Genomic DNA, 17,229 nt, shown 5'->3' on the forward strand with positions numbered 1-17,229 from the left:
AAACTGATTTAATAACAAACCGCAACAAAGCATTGTTACTACGTACTACTACTACCACTACTGAACGTGATCGTTTTGTCTGCTTGCCAGTTAAATTTGCCAAACTATCGCATTAGATTTAATATGAGCCAATTGCGCTCGACGGCGGCGTACGCAGCCCGCAGTAGTGAAAGCAAACTGCATTCAAATTATGCATCCGTCTACGTACGATGGATGTGCTGCTATTTGCAGTCAGCAGCAGATGAAACCCTCTTTTCGATCCATGGAGGCTCAAAGAGGCTAAATAGTAACTTTGCCACAGAAGTTGTCAGCGCAATTCGAAGGAAAATGTAGGCTGTGTAGCGTAATTTTTTTCTCTGTTGCACAGTGGTTCAAAATTCGTAAAGGAATTCTTGGAAAAATTTGCTGGAGGAGTCCCTAGAGGAATTTCTGGACGAATCCCACAGAGGAATTCCTGAAGGAATTTCTTGAGGAATTCCTGGAGGAATTTCTGGAGGAATTCCTGGAGGAATTTCTGGAGGAATTCCTGGAGGAATCCCTGGAGGAATTCCTGGAGGAATTTCTGGAGGAATTCCTGGAGCAATTTATGGAGGAATTTCTGGAGGAATGTCTGGAGGAATTCTTGGAGGAAGTTCTGGAGGAATTTCTGGAGGAATTTCTGGAAGAATTTCATGAGGAATTCCTGAAAGAATCCCAGAAGGAATTCCTGAAGGGATCCCAGAAGGAATACCAGGAAGAATCCCAGGAGGAATTGCTGGAGGAATCCCTAGAGGAATTCCTGGAGGAATTTCTGGGGCAAATCCTGGAGGAATCCCTGGAGGAGTTCTTGGAGTGTTGCCAGGAGGAATTCCTGGAGGAATCCTTGGAGGAAAACTGAACACATTCGTGGAGGAATTCTTGAAGGAATCCCTGGAGAAATTTCTTAGAAATCTTGGAGAAATTTCTGAGAGTTTCTGGAGGAATTTGGGGGAAATCATGGAGGATTTTTTTGAGGAATTCCTGGTGTAACATCTGGAGGAATTCCTGGAAGAATTCCTGGTGGAATCTTAGAGGAATTCCTGGAGGAATTGCTGGAGGAATCTCTAGAGGATTTTTGGAGGATTCATAGAGGAATTCTAAGAGGAGTCCTAGAGGAATTCCTGGTAGAATACGTGGTGGAATTTCTGGAAGAGTTCTTGATGTAATTCCTGGAAGAATTCCTGGTGAAATTCCTGGAGGAATTTCTGGAGGAATTTCTGGAGGAATTCCTGAAGGAATCCCAGAAGGAATTCCTGAAGGGATTCCAGAAGCAATCCTAGGAGGAATTGCTGGAGGAATCCCTAGAGGAATTCCTGGAGGAATTTCTGGAGCAAATCCTGGAGGAATTCCTGGTGGAATTCCTGGAGGAATCCCCGGAGAAATCCTGAGGAATTCCTGGAGGAATCCCTGGAGGAATTCCTGGAGAAATCCCTGGAGGAATTCCTGAATGAGTTCATGAAGGAATCCCTGGAATAATTCCTGAAGGAATATCCCTGAACACATTCGTAGAGGAATTCTTGAAGGAATCCCTGGAGAAATTTCTTAGAAATCTTGGAGAAATTTCTGAGAGTTTCTAGAGGAATTTGGGAGAAATCATGGAGGAATTTTTTGAGGAATTCCTAGTGGAACTCCTGGAGGAATTCCTGGAAGAATTCCTGGTGGAATTCCTGGAAGAATTCCTGGAAGAATTCCTGGTGGAGTACTAGAGGAATTGCTGGAGGAATTGCTGGAGGAATCTCTAGAGAATTTTTAGGAGGAATCATAGAGGAATTCTAAGAGGAATCCTTGAGGAATTCCTGGTAGAATACGTGGTGGAATTCGTGGTGTAATTCGTGGTGGTATTCCTGGTGTAATTCGTGATGGAATTCCTGGAGGAATCCCTGGAGGAATTCCTTGAGGAATTCGTGGTGGGATTCGTGGTGGAATTCGTGGTGGAATTCGTGGTGGAATTCGTGGTGGAATTCGTGGTGGAATTCCTGGTAGAATTCCTGGAGGAATTCTTGCTGGAATTCCTGGAGGAATTCCTGCTGGAATTCCTGGAGGAAATCCTGGAGAAATTCCTGGTGGAATTCCTGTTGGAATTCCTGGAGGAATTCCTGGAGAATTTCCTGGTGGAATTCCTGGAGCAATTCCTGGAGGAATTCCTGGAGCAATTCCTGGAGGAATTCCTGGAGGAATTCCTGGAAAGTGTCCACATTTTTATATGGAAATAAGTGTCTTTATATTTATTTGAATCTGAAAAGTAGATATAAACGTTTTCATGGATGATGATTTATATTTCTAGCCAAAATTCTAGTTATTTGAAGGTTGCAGACAAAATTCCATAACAATCGAATCGCTAGAAAAAGAGATTTTGAACCCTAAACATGATTATTTTGTATGGAAAACGGCTCTGTCTTTATACTTATTTCTCGCACTGTACAAAGAGGCCCGAACAAATTGGTGGTAAATGAGGGGAGCTCTAGATTTTATGAGACGATGCTACAGTAGCTTGGAGGAGTCACTTGTTCGACTATGTAGGATTGGGCGAGAAATGCATTCGTCAACGAAAAGCCACAAACGGGTATGTATGACAAATCATTATAACCGTTGTCGGTTGGTTGTAGAAACAATCGTCTGTCACCAATTCGGGTTGGAAAGATTGTTGCAGCGTGCGGCATGACAACAAACCATTATTGCATTGGGCCACAATACTATTGGCCATAATCGTTAGAGAGCTGATTGGCATACAACCGTTCGTCGTTGTTGCATCGGCGCTCTGCGTCTGAGCTGATAATTTCCTTTCGATTTATCAAGGTCGAAAGTTTTAGATTTCTGCTTACTTATGGGAGATTGTTTTGCGAAACAAGTCGTAAAATTTAATCGACCAAATCTAATAGTTGTGCTGATTGTGTTGGGGTTCGATTTACGTGCATCGGTTGCCTTGAAAACACAGGAAAGCAGCTACATGGGAAACTGTTTTTAAAACAACGCATGAGGTAATGAGCTACGAACACATTCAACAAAAAAGGAAGAGAAACAATACAATTCTGGAAAATTTATTATTAATTAGTTTATTATTAATTAAGAAAATTTTTAGCTTCTCCGAAAAATATAGTCCTGACACCTTGTTTTGTTGTTTTCACTATATCAAAACTACTGTTAAGATGGTACAGTTGATACCCTCTACAAATCTAATTTTATTGGATTTATCAGAACAAATCCATGCCGGGAAAATAATTATGATGTTTAACAAGGTTCGATTTGGGATATTTTCCACAAATTTCAAAAGTTTTTGCGAGATTCGTGAATTTCACTAGATAGAGTCTTGTACCATTTGGGCACTTGGCGCTATAACTAAGTCAATTTCAAACCGATTGATTTGAAATTTTGTCCAGAGTTAGGCACGTACAGTATCTAACTCTGTACAAAAATTTAAATCAGTCGGTTTGAAATTGACTTAGTTATAGTGGTAAGTGCCCAAAATAGGTACACCTGCCCAAATGGTACAATACCCTACAGTAATGATTTTGTTGAAATAATGAAACTTTCTACAAGAAATCTGGCTGAACAGAAAATTTCGTTAAAAAATAATACCGACGGAGCAGCACTTCCGACTATGCTACAAAAGTTCAGCTTACTGGTAGTGGAGTAATTTTCCCCACATGCGAGGACAAAGAAAACTATTGCAGCCGATAAAAACTTAAGTTTCAATTAAGTTTCAGTAAGTTTATGAAAAAAAATGCATTATCGTCTTTCCGAAAGTTGCTTTCTTCCAGTTTTTTTGAATCTTTTAAATGCGTGAATGTTGACTCTAATGCTTGTTCTTTACACTTTCCTCCAGTAATTCTTTTGATAAATTTTAAGAAATTTTCTTGAGAATCTTTTCCCGGTTATTTTTTTGCATTTTTTTTAACTTATGAACTTATCTGGTAATTTATACAGCAATTCTTTTGGCAAATCTCTCAGTAACACCTTTGAAAATTTAAGCTACAATGACTTTATGAATTTCTTTGGCAATGCCCTCGCATGTCGCATACACTCCGAATAATTCTTCAATAAAACATTCTTTAAAAATTTCATCGGTAATTCGTAAGTTTCAACAGTACCTTTAGAAGTTAATTTGACAATTATTAGAACAACGACAAATCCTCCGAAAGCTGTTACGAAAGTATCTTCGCCAATTATTTTGAGAATTTCTCAAGCATTTTTTTAATTGCTTCAACAATTGAGGGGGTTAGAAGCAAAGTGAGTAAATTCCACATTCGAGTAAATGAGGTTTAAAGTTTTTCGCCAATTTTTCATCTTATACAAAATATAAAGAGTTTCAAAATTGATCAAATTTTCTTCGATTTATTGTAATTTTTTTAGTTATCGTAAAAATAATCTTGAACTTTTCATAAATGCTTGAAATCTGAAGAATTTTTTGATATGCTCAGCTCAAAATCGATAAAATTGTCGCTTATATCCCTTTGCATCTGAGCCTCTCATTTCTTTGGTAATTTTCTTGGAAATTCATTTCTGAAACTTACCCAGCAATACCTCCAACATTTCGGATGGCCCAATTTCCTGATCGAACTTATATTGGGCATGAAATATTGATTTTAGAGGTTTAGAGTGTTGTATGTATTTGTTTGGTATATCAGAATCCTTCTTTTGAGAATATTACTCATGTCATTAATCCGTTTAGAAGATAGAAATTCGATTTTTTTATAAAGTGCAGATAGCGTGTTTATGTCTTCAGAAAAATTGTAGAAAATGTCACTGAAAGAAAACTTGCCGTACAAATTTTTGTTCTTCTGCTCTGTTTCTAAAAAAAATGCCATTATTTGTGAACGACCCCCTTAAAATCAGTTTATTTGTAGTACCTTTTACAAAATTGTTTTATATGATAAAAACATGTTTATTCCCTAGGCGGCAACATTGTTGCTTTGATATTTGTTGAGATATTTAATAGTTTTTGATAAAAAAATAGCCTTTTCCACATCTTTGTATTATTTACAGAAGCAAAATGGGGCACGATGTTTCAATTGAATCTGAAACAAGTTTATATTGTATTGCAACTCATGCTGGGCACTAGTTTCCTGAACATTGAAATTGAGATGTAAACTATGCTAGTTTGTAACTGAAATTAAAAAAAAAAAAATAAACTCAAAAGTACTGAAGATAGAACTTTGTCGTCTGTAAAGAAAACATGCATTTCATCATATACAATTATTTTTTAGAACATTTGAAAATTCAAAACAATTCTAGAAAAGAGTTACAATGAAAATCTCATATTGAGTGATCTTTTACAGAAAATAAACTAGGATGACGAAGGGTATTATCGGCAGGTTTGCTCTCTTCGTCATGGGGGGTTTCTGTGGGCTGAATTGCCTGAAATTTGGGCATACAACTCAGCTTGATTGGGAAGGATTTGAGGCCAGCTCTGAGACCTACGGGTTTAAAAAAAAAAAAAACATGACAAAGAGAACAAACTGCCGAAAATACGTAAGTCTCTATATCTTTCAAAACCAAGCAGATATGACGCAAAAAGATAAAATTCTGTTCAGAAAGTTTTCATACAAAGGTAGGTATTTTTTACAGCTTCCTGAAGACATTATAGTGTACTAATTTACATATGATCACAAAAGTTTTTTTTTATCTGTATCAACGAGATTTTTAGCCCTAGGCTAGTTCATCTCGGAAACACAAAAGTAATACTTTTGAAAGAAGGGCTCTTGTCTATTTATCAACTTCTTCGAACAAAATTATGACATTTCTTCCAACTTTGCTGAATATATACATACGCTATCTGCACAAAAAAAAAAACGAATTTCACTTCTTTCGAAAATTTCTTTGAAAACTTCTTACAAAACAACATTTTCTTTATTTTTTAATACATTTATTCCGCAATTTTTTTTCAATTCTTTAGACAGTTCCTTCGTGAAGCTTTGAGTGATGCTTTTTGGAATTCCTGCAGCGATCCGTTTTAATTTTTTTCGATAATTCTCTTGAAACTTGCTTCGAAATTTTCTTCGAAAATTCATCACTGATTCCTTTGAGGAGCCTAACAGTAGCTCTTTAAGGAATTTCTAAAACATAGTCTTTGAGAAATCGTTCTTTGATGCTTTTGCAAATTTCTCAAGCAGTTTTTTTGGAAATACTTTCCGAAATTCCTGCGGAATATAATTTTAAAGGTCCTTCAAAAAACTTTTCTGATAACGGGAATATCCTCGGCAACTTTGGCTTCTCCTTTTGGAATTCCTCGGGTAGCTCTTTGAGGAGTTGTTTGAAAAAGTCTTCGGTAAATTATATAAAAATTCGTTCGAAAATTTCATTGGAAACTTATGAGAATTTCCGGAATTTTCTCCATGTTTTTTCTGTGAGAATTTCTACTAGAATTTTTTTGGGAATAGATTCGAAAATTCTATTCTCAAATTCCTTCGGTAATTCTTTTGGAAATTGCAAATTATTTAAAAATTCCCTCAGCAATTTTACTGATAATTTCTGAATTTCTTAAGGAATTTGTTCAAAAAAAATAATAAAAAAACAGAAAACAAATTACCGAAGGAATTTCCAAAAAAAATCTTGAAGAGATTTTTTTTTATTTCAATTCAATTCAAAATTAATTCATAAACAAAGGGCCGAAATTTCCAAATACATTATCGAAGAAATTCCTGGAGATTTCTGAGAGTAGCGGTAAGATATTTGTTCGAAGGGGTACGAAACGAAACAATATGCACAATTTTTATACAATTTTTACACAATTTTACACAAGATATACTGACATATGATGCAAAATTCAAAAATAATTTGTGAGATCGACACAAAATCAGAATTCACTCGGAATGTTTCGAAACAAAACTAAATTTTGGAATATTTTTTTGTGAAATTTTTTGATAGAGCGGTTTTGCGCAAATTGGTTTTGTGAACTGACATTATGCCTCGCATTTTTTATTGTTGCTTTGTAGAAACGACTGAATTGATATTTTGTCACATATTTCCATCATGGATTTCGTGGCACTATGTTTTCTCGGCATGATGGAGTTCGTGCGCCTCAGAGTGTGGGTTCTAGCCCAACTCAAGTCAGTGTGGTTATAATTCGTCAAACGGAAAATCTCCACTGGGCCACTGGAAGATTTGTTTGTTGTCCTTTGTGTAGCGTTAGTAATGCCCAAATAGTTTTTGATCAAATTTATTGAAGCAATTCTAATAATACCTGTGGAGAAATATATGCAGAACGTTAGAACGTAAGAATTTCATCAACTGCTCAATCGATTTCTTCATAGATTTGCATGGGATTTTGTTTCAACGATGTCCTCTGGGGAAGGTTTAATATTGTTTCGAATTTATGCTCATAATCCATATAACTCTACCAGAAATAATGCTAAAAATGTCTGTTGAGAAGCGGAAAACAAATAGGAGCTCTTTTTGAAATCTCTGCAAAAAAACATGGTTGTACAGCAAGCCTTTCCACGTGATGGTCGGTGTAAGGCATAGAGCATATTAGCCATATTAGGTTTCCGCCATTTTTAGTAAATTTTCATGAGCATGTCTTTTAAACGATGGTATGAAGTTATATGGCCTTTTTTAATATTTTTTAGTTATTTTTCGGAATTCCGTCTTTTTCGTCAGAATATATATTTTTTAAGGGAAATTTTTAGAATGTCACGAAAGGAAACAAAATTCTTAATCACAAATTTCACTTGATCAAATTCCGTGTATTTCCACAAAAAATTCGTTTCAAGATATAATTGACGAAATCAATCGGTATACTGCATACCCTTAAAAATTTATCGAATGAAATCGCAAGTATTATTGTTACATGACAATATTGAAAACAAATGAGGGGGTTAGAAGCAGAGGGATGTAAGTGACTAAAACTCACTTTCGAGTAAAAGAGGTTAAAATTTTTCATCAATTTTTCATCCCATACAAAATGTATGGAGTTTCAAAATCGACACAATTTTCTACGGTTTATTGTAATATTTCTAATCGCCATTTTGGACTCTGGAAGTCTTCCCCATACCAAATATTCCAATATTGCATGGTTTAGAGACGAAAACTTCATTAAACAGCCGTTAGAGCCTAAATCTCCATCAAACAGCCGCCATCTTGAAATAGAAGCCACCATCTTGGATTTTAGATCGCCATCTTGAACATTCTGGTCGACATTTTTTGACTCCGGACATCTTCCATGGTTTTAGAGCCTTAAATTTCTTTACACAGACACCATCTTGAATTTGAAGCCACCATCTTGGATTTCAGAACGCCGTCTTGGATATTCTAGTCGCCATTTTAGGAGTCCAGACATCTTACCCATATTAAATATTCCCATATAGCAGCGGTGCTCAGGCTGGAGGATACCGCGGGCCAAATTTGCAATTCGGGATCGACCTGCGGGTCACATAAAACATCGATGCACAAAAACAACAAAAAGAACAATTCTAAAGCATATTTATTAAAAATCTGAACTGTTCAGAACTTGTGTAAAGGTCAAACTTTATAATCTATTGCCCTTCGTGGAGTTCAATTTAGATTCATAAGTTTGGTTGATAAAAACGTTTGAGCTTCAAATTGAAACTCAAACAAACAATTTAGAAGTTGCCCCTAGAATTGCCTTGAAGCCACTTCAAGAACTTGTCAAGCAGCTTTTACAAGAATTTCTTTTGAATCGCTCCAAAAAGGTTTGCTGGATTTTATCCTGAATTTTTTCATGGAATTGCTCCAGAAGATTTCCGAGAAAATTCTTGAAGTTTCTTTTAGTTTTTCTAGAATTTGTTTCTAGAATTCAAATTTTCTAGATTTGACTATGGAACTGCCCTGAAGTTACTTCAAGAATTCCTCATTAATCGTTTCCAAGAATTTCTCCTAGAATAGCTTCCGGATTTTTCCGAAAATTTTCTAGCAGTTTCTTAAAGATTTGAGTAAATTCTTTCCATAAGTCTCTTCTAAAGTTGATGAAATACTTCATCATTAAGTTTCTTCAAAAATTAGATTTTTAACAATTGTTTCCGGAAGTTTCTTCAACATTATCTTCTAAAGTTGCTGCCTAAGTTGCTCCAAATTTATTGTTCAAATTTTCCTCAGGCGTTCTAGGCATGTTTTGTGTCTTGTTGCCGTTGGTCCTGGAACCTTGTTGGTAGTTACTCCTGAAAATTCTCTTTTTGTTGCTCGAGGAATTTATTGTAAAGTTTTCTGTGCTTTTCTGTGCCACTCTACCAGAACATTTTTCTAGGAGATGATCCTATAATTTCCATACAGTATCGCCACAACTTTCTCATTGAGTTTCTTCAGGTTTCTTTTCTCCAGGATGATTTGAGTTTCTCTATATATTTCGCTTAGAGTTGCTTAAATTTTTTCTACAATAATGTTTCCTAGAATTTCTCCAAAAATGTGTCCAAAAGTTTCTCCAAAAGGGCACAGGAGACGCTTTATGAATCTAGCCTGAGATTTTTTTTTTTTAAGTTCGTTCAGGAGTTTCACTTGGGCAATTCAAATTGGATTCGTAAGTTTTGTTTCGAAAAATGTGTGAGTCTTATAATAGAAATTCAAACAAACAGTGAAAATTAAACAATATTGACAACCAAGTTGAGATTTGTTGAGAATTTTTGTGCTTTGTGTTTCGGAAAGGCGAAATGTGAAATATTTGCTCAGCGTTGCATTGACTGCGCTTATTTTTAAATGATTCTAGATTACATTTTAACAAACTTTAATTTGATTCGTACCACTTATAAATAACTATAAGCTGGCTCCGAAATATTTCGGAGTTGCGATTTCGAATCTTACCAGAACAGATTGTTCTTTTTGTTTATTTAACATTTAATTTGTGTTCGACAGTGTGAAAATAGATCAGCAATTTTTTTTTTGTTCGGTTTCTCAATAAATTTAACGAGTTAATCAAATAATCTTTCAAAAATTTCGATTCGTCTTAAAGTACTCCGCGGGCCGCATCTTAAGGCTTGGAGGGGCGCATGCGGCCCGCGGGCCGCAGGATGAGCACCACTGCCATATAGCATGCTTTAAGAGCCTAAATCTCTAGTTAACAGCCGCCATCTTGAATTTTGTACCGCCACCTTGAACATTTGGCTGCCATTTTGCATTTTGGGCCGACATCGTGGAGCTACTGGTATCCAGTGTCGATTTCCGCACAAAACTCGTCAATCTGGTTAAAATAATACAAAAATTGCCGCTGATGGGCTAGTTCAGTTTTATATACGGCCAGTTCTACCGGTGCTGGTCCGGATCACTGAAATGGCCATAACTCCGGAACGCCTTGGCCGATCTGGACCATTTTGGATAGCAAACAATTCCGGTTCGATTCAAGCTATAATCCGAAAAATCGGCCAATGGGAAGTGCCTTAAAAGTGAGTGAACTTATTTTGCGCACATATATACATACATACATACATACATACATACACACATACAGATATAATCTCAATTCGTTGAACTGAGTTGATTGGTATATGCGACTTGATCCACCGAGCCTTTTTTCGAAAAATCGTTTTATGAGTGAACGATTAGTTTTTTAGTACACGAAGTGTGCGAGAAAGGCAAAACACTACTTTCGAGCTTTTTTGCTTTAGTTATCTAACTAAACCAAGATTCCAAGATATTTTTGGTAGCAAATTTAATAATCTTTCAAATGCGATATGTTTGACCATTTTCAAGTAATAGCCAGCTTGAGACAAGCAAAGTCAAAAACATGTAATGTTCAATTATTACGTAACGGTTGATTCGGGGTAATGGCTTCCAGTCTCTTTTAATTAAAAACGGATTCTTATGCTTTCATCCGACGTTTCGGACACATTTATTGTGACTTAAGGGCAAAGTCTTCGGTATACCAATCCGTGTGGTCAATTAATGATTTTTAATGAAACTCAACGTACATATGTACAGATGGAAATATTATTAGTAAAATTGCGAAAAAATCCACAGCTCAGGTGAGATTTGAACTCACGACCCTTATACGCTAGACAAGTGCTTTTCCAACTAAGCTACCGAGCCAATTAATGACACGGCATTTTGGTTGGTACAAGGTAATTCCAATCTCATCGATCATGCTTCATCTTTCCCTTAAATTTCACCGCAAATATATCCATCTCTTATGTACACATGCATGAAGAGCGATGCGATTTATTTACTGTTGAAACTGTTTGCCTAACTTTCAGGCGTCTCTTCATCACCGACTGTGGTGAGGAAGAACAATTGAAACCTGGTAGGCGACCAACGTGTCGTTCGCACTCTTTCATATACGACAGATTACTACAGAAGAGGTAGAAGCTCGAATATGACTTAAGGGCAAAGTCTTCGGTATACCAATCCGTGTGGTCAATTAATGATTTTTAATGAAACTCAACGTACATATGTACAGATGGAAATATTATTAGTAAAATTGCGAAAAAATCCACAGCTCAGGTGAGATTTGAACTCACGACCCTTATACGCTAGACAAGTGCTTTTCCAACTAAGCTACCGAGCCAATTAATGACACGGCATTTTGGTTGGTACAAGGTAATTCCAATCTCATCGATCATGCTTCATCTTTCCCTTAAATTTCACCGCAAATATATCCATCTCTTATGTACACATGCATGAAGAGCGATGCGATTTATTTACTGTTGAAACTGTTTGCCTAACTTTCAGGCGTCTCTTCATCACCGACTGTGGTGAGGAAGAACAATTGAAACCTGGTAGGCGACCAACGTGTCGTTCGCACTCTTTCATATACGACAGATTACTACAGAAGAGGTAGAAGCTCGAATATGACTTAAGGGCAAAGTCTTCGGTATACCAATCCGTGTGGTCAATTAATGATTTTTAATGAAACTCAACGTACATATGTACAGATGGAAATATTATTAGTAAAATTGCGAAAAAATCCACAGCTCAGGTGAGATTTGAACTCACGACCCTTATACGCTAGACAAGTGCTTTTCCAACTAAGCTACCGAGCCAATTAATGACACGGCATTTTGGTTGGTACAAGGTAATTCCAATCTCATCGATCATGCTTCATCTTTCCCTTAAATTTCACCGCAAATATATCCATCTCTTATGTACACATGCATGAAGAGCGATGCGATTTATTTACTGTTGAAACTGTTTGCCTAACTTTCAGGCGTCTCTTCATCACCGACTGTGGTGAGGAAGAACAGGTTTCAATTGTTCTTCCTCACCACAGTCGGTGATGAAGAGACGCCTGAAAGTTAGGCAAACAGTTTCAACAGTAAATAAATCGCATCGCTCTTCATGCATGTGTACATAAGAGATGGATATATTTGCGGTGAAATTTAAGGGAAAGATGAAGCATGATCGATGAGATTGGAATTACCTTGTACCAACCAAAATGCCGTGTCATTAATTGGCTCGGTAGCTTAGTTGGAAAAGCACTTGTCTAGCGTATAAGGGTCGTGAGTTCAAATCTCACCTGAGCTGTGGATTTTTTCGCAATTTTACTAATAATATTTCCATCTGTACATATGTACGTTGAGTTTCATTAAAAATCATTAATTGACCACACGGATTGGTATACCGAAGACTTTGCCCTTAAGTCATATTCGAGCTTCTACCTCTTCTGTAGTAATCTGTCGTATATGAAAGAGTGCGAACGACACGTTGGTCGCCTACCAGGTTTCAATTGTTCTTCCTCACCACAGTCGGTGATGAAGAGACGCCTGAAAGTTAGGCAAACAGTTTCAACAGTAAATAAATCGCATCGCTCTTCATGCATGTGTACATAAGAGATGGATATATTTGCGGTGAAATTTAAGGGAAAGATGAAGCATGATCGATGAGATTGGAATTACCTTGTACCAACCAAAATGCCGTGTCATTAATTGGCTCGGTAGCTTAGTTGGAAAAGCACTTGTCTAGCGTATAAGGGTCGTGAGTTCAAATCTCACCTGAGCTGTGGATTTTTTCGCAATTTTACTAATAATATTTCCATCTGTACATATGTACGTTGAGTTTCATTAAAAATCATTAATTGACCACACGGATTGGTATACCGAAGACTTTGCCCTTAAGTCATATTCGAGCTTCTACCTCTTCTGTAGTAATCTGTCGTATATGAAAGAGTGCGAACGACACGTTGGTCGCCTACCAGGTTTCAATTGTTCTTCCTCACCACAGTCGGTGATGAAGAGACGCCTGAAAGTTAGGCAAACAGTTTCAACAGTAAATAAATCGCATCGCTCTTCATGCATGTGTACATAAGAGATGGATATATTTGCGGTGAAATTTAAGGGAAAGATGAAGCATGATCGATGAGATTGGAATTACCTTGTACCAACCAAAATGCCGTGTCATTAATTGGCTCGGTAGCTTAGTTGGAAAAGCACTTGTCTAGCGTATAAGGGTCGTGAGTTCAAATCTCACCTGAGCTGTGGATTTTTTCGCAATTTTACTAATAATATTTCCATCTGTACATATGTACGTTGAGTTTCATTAAAAATCATTAATTGACCGCACGGATTGGTATACCGAAGACTTTGCCCTTAAGTCATATTCGAGCTTCTACCTCTTCTGTAGTAATCTGTCGTATATGAAAGAGTGCGAACGACACGTTGGTCGCCTACCAGGTTTCAATTGTTCTTCCTCACCACAGTCGGTGATGAAGAGACGCCTGAAAGTTAGGCAAACAGTTTCAACAGTAAATAAATCGCATCGCTCTTCATGCATGTGTACATAAGAGATGGATATATTTGCGGTGAAATTTAAGGGAAAGATGAAGCATGATCGATGAGATTGGAATTACCTTGTACCAACCAAAATGCCGTGTCATTAATTGGCTCGGTAGCTTAGTTGGAAAAGCACTTGTCTAGCGTATAAGGGTCGTGAGTTCAAATCTCACCTGAGCTGTGGATTTTTTCGCAATTTTACTAATAATATTTCCATCTGTACATATGTACGTTGAGTTTCATTAAAAATCATTAATTGACCACACGGATTGGTATACCGAAGACTTTGCCCTTAAGTCATATTCGAGCTTCTACCTCTTCTGTAGTAATCTGTCGTATATGAAAGAGTGCGAACGACACGTTGGTCGCCTACCAGGTTTCAATTGTTCTTCCTCACCACAGTCGGTGATGAAGAGACGCCTGAAAGTTAGGCAAACAGTTTCAACAGTAAATAAATCGCATCGCTCTTCATGCATGTGTACATAAGAGATGGATATATTTGCGGTGAAATTTAAGGGAAAGATGAAGCATGATCGATGAGATTGGAATTACCTTGTACCAACCAAAATGCCGTGTCATTAATTGGCTCGGTAGCTTAGTTGGATAAGCACTTGTCTAGCGTATAAGGGTCGTGAGTTCAAATCTCACCTGAGCTGTGGATTTTTTCGCAATTTTACTAATAATATTTCCATCTGTACATATGTACGTTGAGTTTCATTAAAAATCATTAATTGACCACACGGATTGGTATACCGAAGACTTTGCCCTTAAGTCATATTCGAGCTTCTACCTCTTCTGTAGTAATCTGTCGTATATGAAAGAGTGCGAACGACACGTTGGTCGCCTACCAGGTTTCAATTGTTCTTCCTCACCACAGTCGGTGATGAAGAGACGCCTGAAAGTTAGGCAAACAGTTTCAACAGTAAATAAATCGCATCGCTCTTCATGCATGTGTACATAAGAGATGGATATATTTGCGGTGAAATTTAAGGGAAAGATGAAGCATGATCGATGAGATTGGAATTACCTTGTACCAACCAAAATGCCGTGTCATTAATTGGCTCGGTAGCTTAGTTGGAAAAGCACTTGTCTAGCGTATAAGGGTCGTGAGTTCAAATCTCACCTGAGCTGTGGATTTTTTCGCAATTTTACTAATAATATTTCCATCTGTACATATGTACGTTGAGTTTCATTAAAAATCATTAATTGACCACACGGATTGGTATACCGAAGACTTTGCCCTTAAGTCATATTCGAGCTTCTACCTCTTCTGTAGTAATCTGTCGTATATGAAAGAGTGCGAACGACACGTTGGTCGCCTACCAGGTTTCAATTGTTCTTCCTCACCACAGTCGGTGATGAAGAGACGCCTGAAAGTTAGGCAAACAGTTTCAACAGTAAATAAATCGCATCGCTCTTCATGCATGTGTACATAAGAGATGGATATATTTGCGGTGAAATTTAAGGGAAAGATGAAGCATGATCGATGAGATTGGAATTACCTTGTACCAACCAAAATGCCGTGTCATTAATTGGCTCGGTAGCTTAGTTGGAAAAGCACTTGTCTAGCGTATAAGGGTCGTGAGTTCAAATCTCACCTGAGCTGTGGATTTTTTCGCAATTTTACTAATAATATTTCCATCTGTACATATGTACGTTGAGTTTCATTAAAAAACACATTTATTGTGCCTTCTTCTTGGGATCTGATGGACAACAAACAAATTATGTGTTATGTATTATGCTGTGTCTGTGTAGTGTTGATGTGTACTTACTAACAATGTAACGGTTGAGAATTGACCATATGCGTAAAACATTTTTTTCACCGATCGGAACCTGTTTGCTTGCTAACGTTCATAATGTTATCAAAAAATCCTAGCCTTGCTGTGTCACATACATAGGTTCAGTTCAATTTTATTTTTTGCCGCATTCGGAGGGACACCCCGAACTGGTTACGGCACTACCCGCTGTCCTTAATATGGTCCTAATCTATTTCTTTTATAACCAGTCATCAGGTTATCAGAAAAGCCGTTATTTGTTGTATCGCATGCATGGGTTTGGTATTCTTTTATATTTGGCCACATCCGTCGAGACCCCCGGAACCGGTTCCGGACAACTACCGGTTCAGATATGGTCTGATACTGTTTTCCTGCTTACCGTTCATCAGGTTTTCGGAGATGCCGCTGTTTGATGTGTCGCATGCATGGGTTTGGTTCACTTTTATATTTGGCCATTTCCGGAGGAACACCCGGAACTGGTTCCGGAATTCAACCGGCTATCTCTAATGTGGTCCTAACCTATTTATTTGATAATCAGTCAGCAGCTTATCAGAAAAGCCGTTATTTGTTGTATCGCATGCATGGGTTTGGTACTCTTTTATATTTGGCCACATCCGTCGGAATCCCCGGAACCGGTTCCGGAACACTACTGGTTCAGATATGGTCTGATACTGTTTTCTTGCTAACCGTTCATCAGGTTATCGAAAATGCCGCTGTTTGATGTGTCGCATGCATGGGTTTGGTACTCTTTTATATTTGGCCACTTCCGGTGGGACATCCGGAACCGGTTTACGGAACACTACCGGTTCAGATGTGGTCTGATACTGTTTTCCTGCTAACCGTCCATCGGATTATCGAAAAAGCCGCTGTTTGATGTGTCGCATGCATGAGTTATGTTTAATTTGATATTTGGCCACTTCCGGCGGAACACCCAGAACCGGTTCCGGAACACTACCGGTTCAGTTATGGTCTGAGACTATTTTCCTGCTTACCGTTCATCAGATAATCGTAAATGCCGTGGTTTAATGGGTCGCATGCATGGGTTTGGTGCATTTTCATGTCTGGCCCCTTCCAGGGGTACCGGTTCCGGAACACCTAAATGGCCATAACTCCGGAACGGCTTGGCCGATCCGAACCATTTTCAATAGAAAACAATGGGACCAGATTCCGCGTCGAATGAGCCGTCGATCGTTAAAATCGGTTGATATTTACTATCTAAAAGTGAGGTGACCTTTTTTTGTACACATACACACACACATACATACACACACACACATACACACACACAGACATCATCTCAACTCGTCGAGCTGAGTCGATTGGTATATGAAACTTGCCCCTCTGGGGGCTCTATCGAAATTTCATTTTTGGAGTGAACATATAGCCTTTCGGTACACCTTGGTGTACGAGAAAGGCAAAAAGTTCCTGAAAGCTTGAAATCTGAAGAATTTTTTGATATGCTCAGCTCAAAATGGACAAAACGGTCACTTACACCCCTTTGATTCTGGGCCCTTCAAATAAAAAAGAGAGGGTCCCAGGTAACAATTTACAAACCTTTTTCCAACTATTTCAAAGCAGTCTACATTTGATTCTTTTCTTTTTTTTTTGAGGAAGCCCTATTTAATTTGAGGTTTTTGCAAAAGTTTCAACAAAGCATTATATGCGCTTAATCAATCAAAATTATTTATTGTAGTATAAAATAAAAATCAAAAATTCCATGCGTTTAAAGAGAGTATTAGGATGCATAAATAATTTCAGGCGAATAACTGGGAATTGAATTAGGGGCCTCC

General features: G+C 37.7%; 1 protein-coding gene across 1 annotated transcript in view; it reads right to left on the minus strand.

Annotated features, from left to right (window-relative positions):
- Positions 1 to 17,229, minus strand: part of LOC109413762 (protein fem-1 homolog CG6966) — a 275,206-nt gene that overhangs the window by 73,656 nt on the left and 184,321 nt on the right. The window lies entirely within an intron of this gene.

Source organism: Aedes albopictus, chromosome 3 (assembly GCF_035046485.1).
Source record: "Aedes albopictus strain Foshan chromosome 3, AalbF5, whole genome shotgun sequence".
Classification (NCBI taxonomy): Eukaryota; Metazoa; Arthropoda; class Insecta; order Diptera; family Culicidae; genus Aedes; species Aedes albopictus.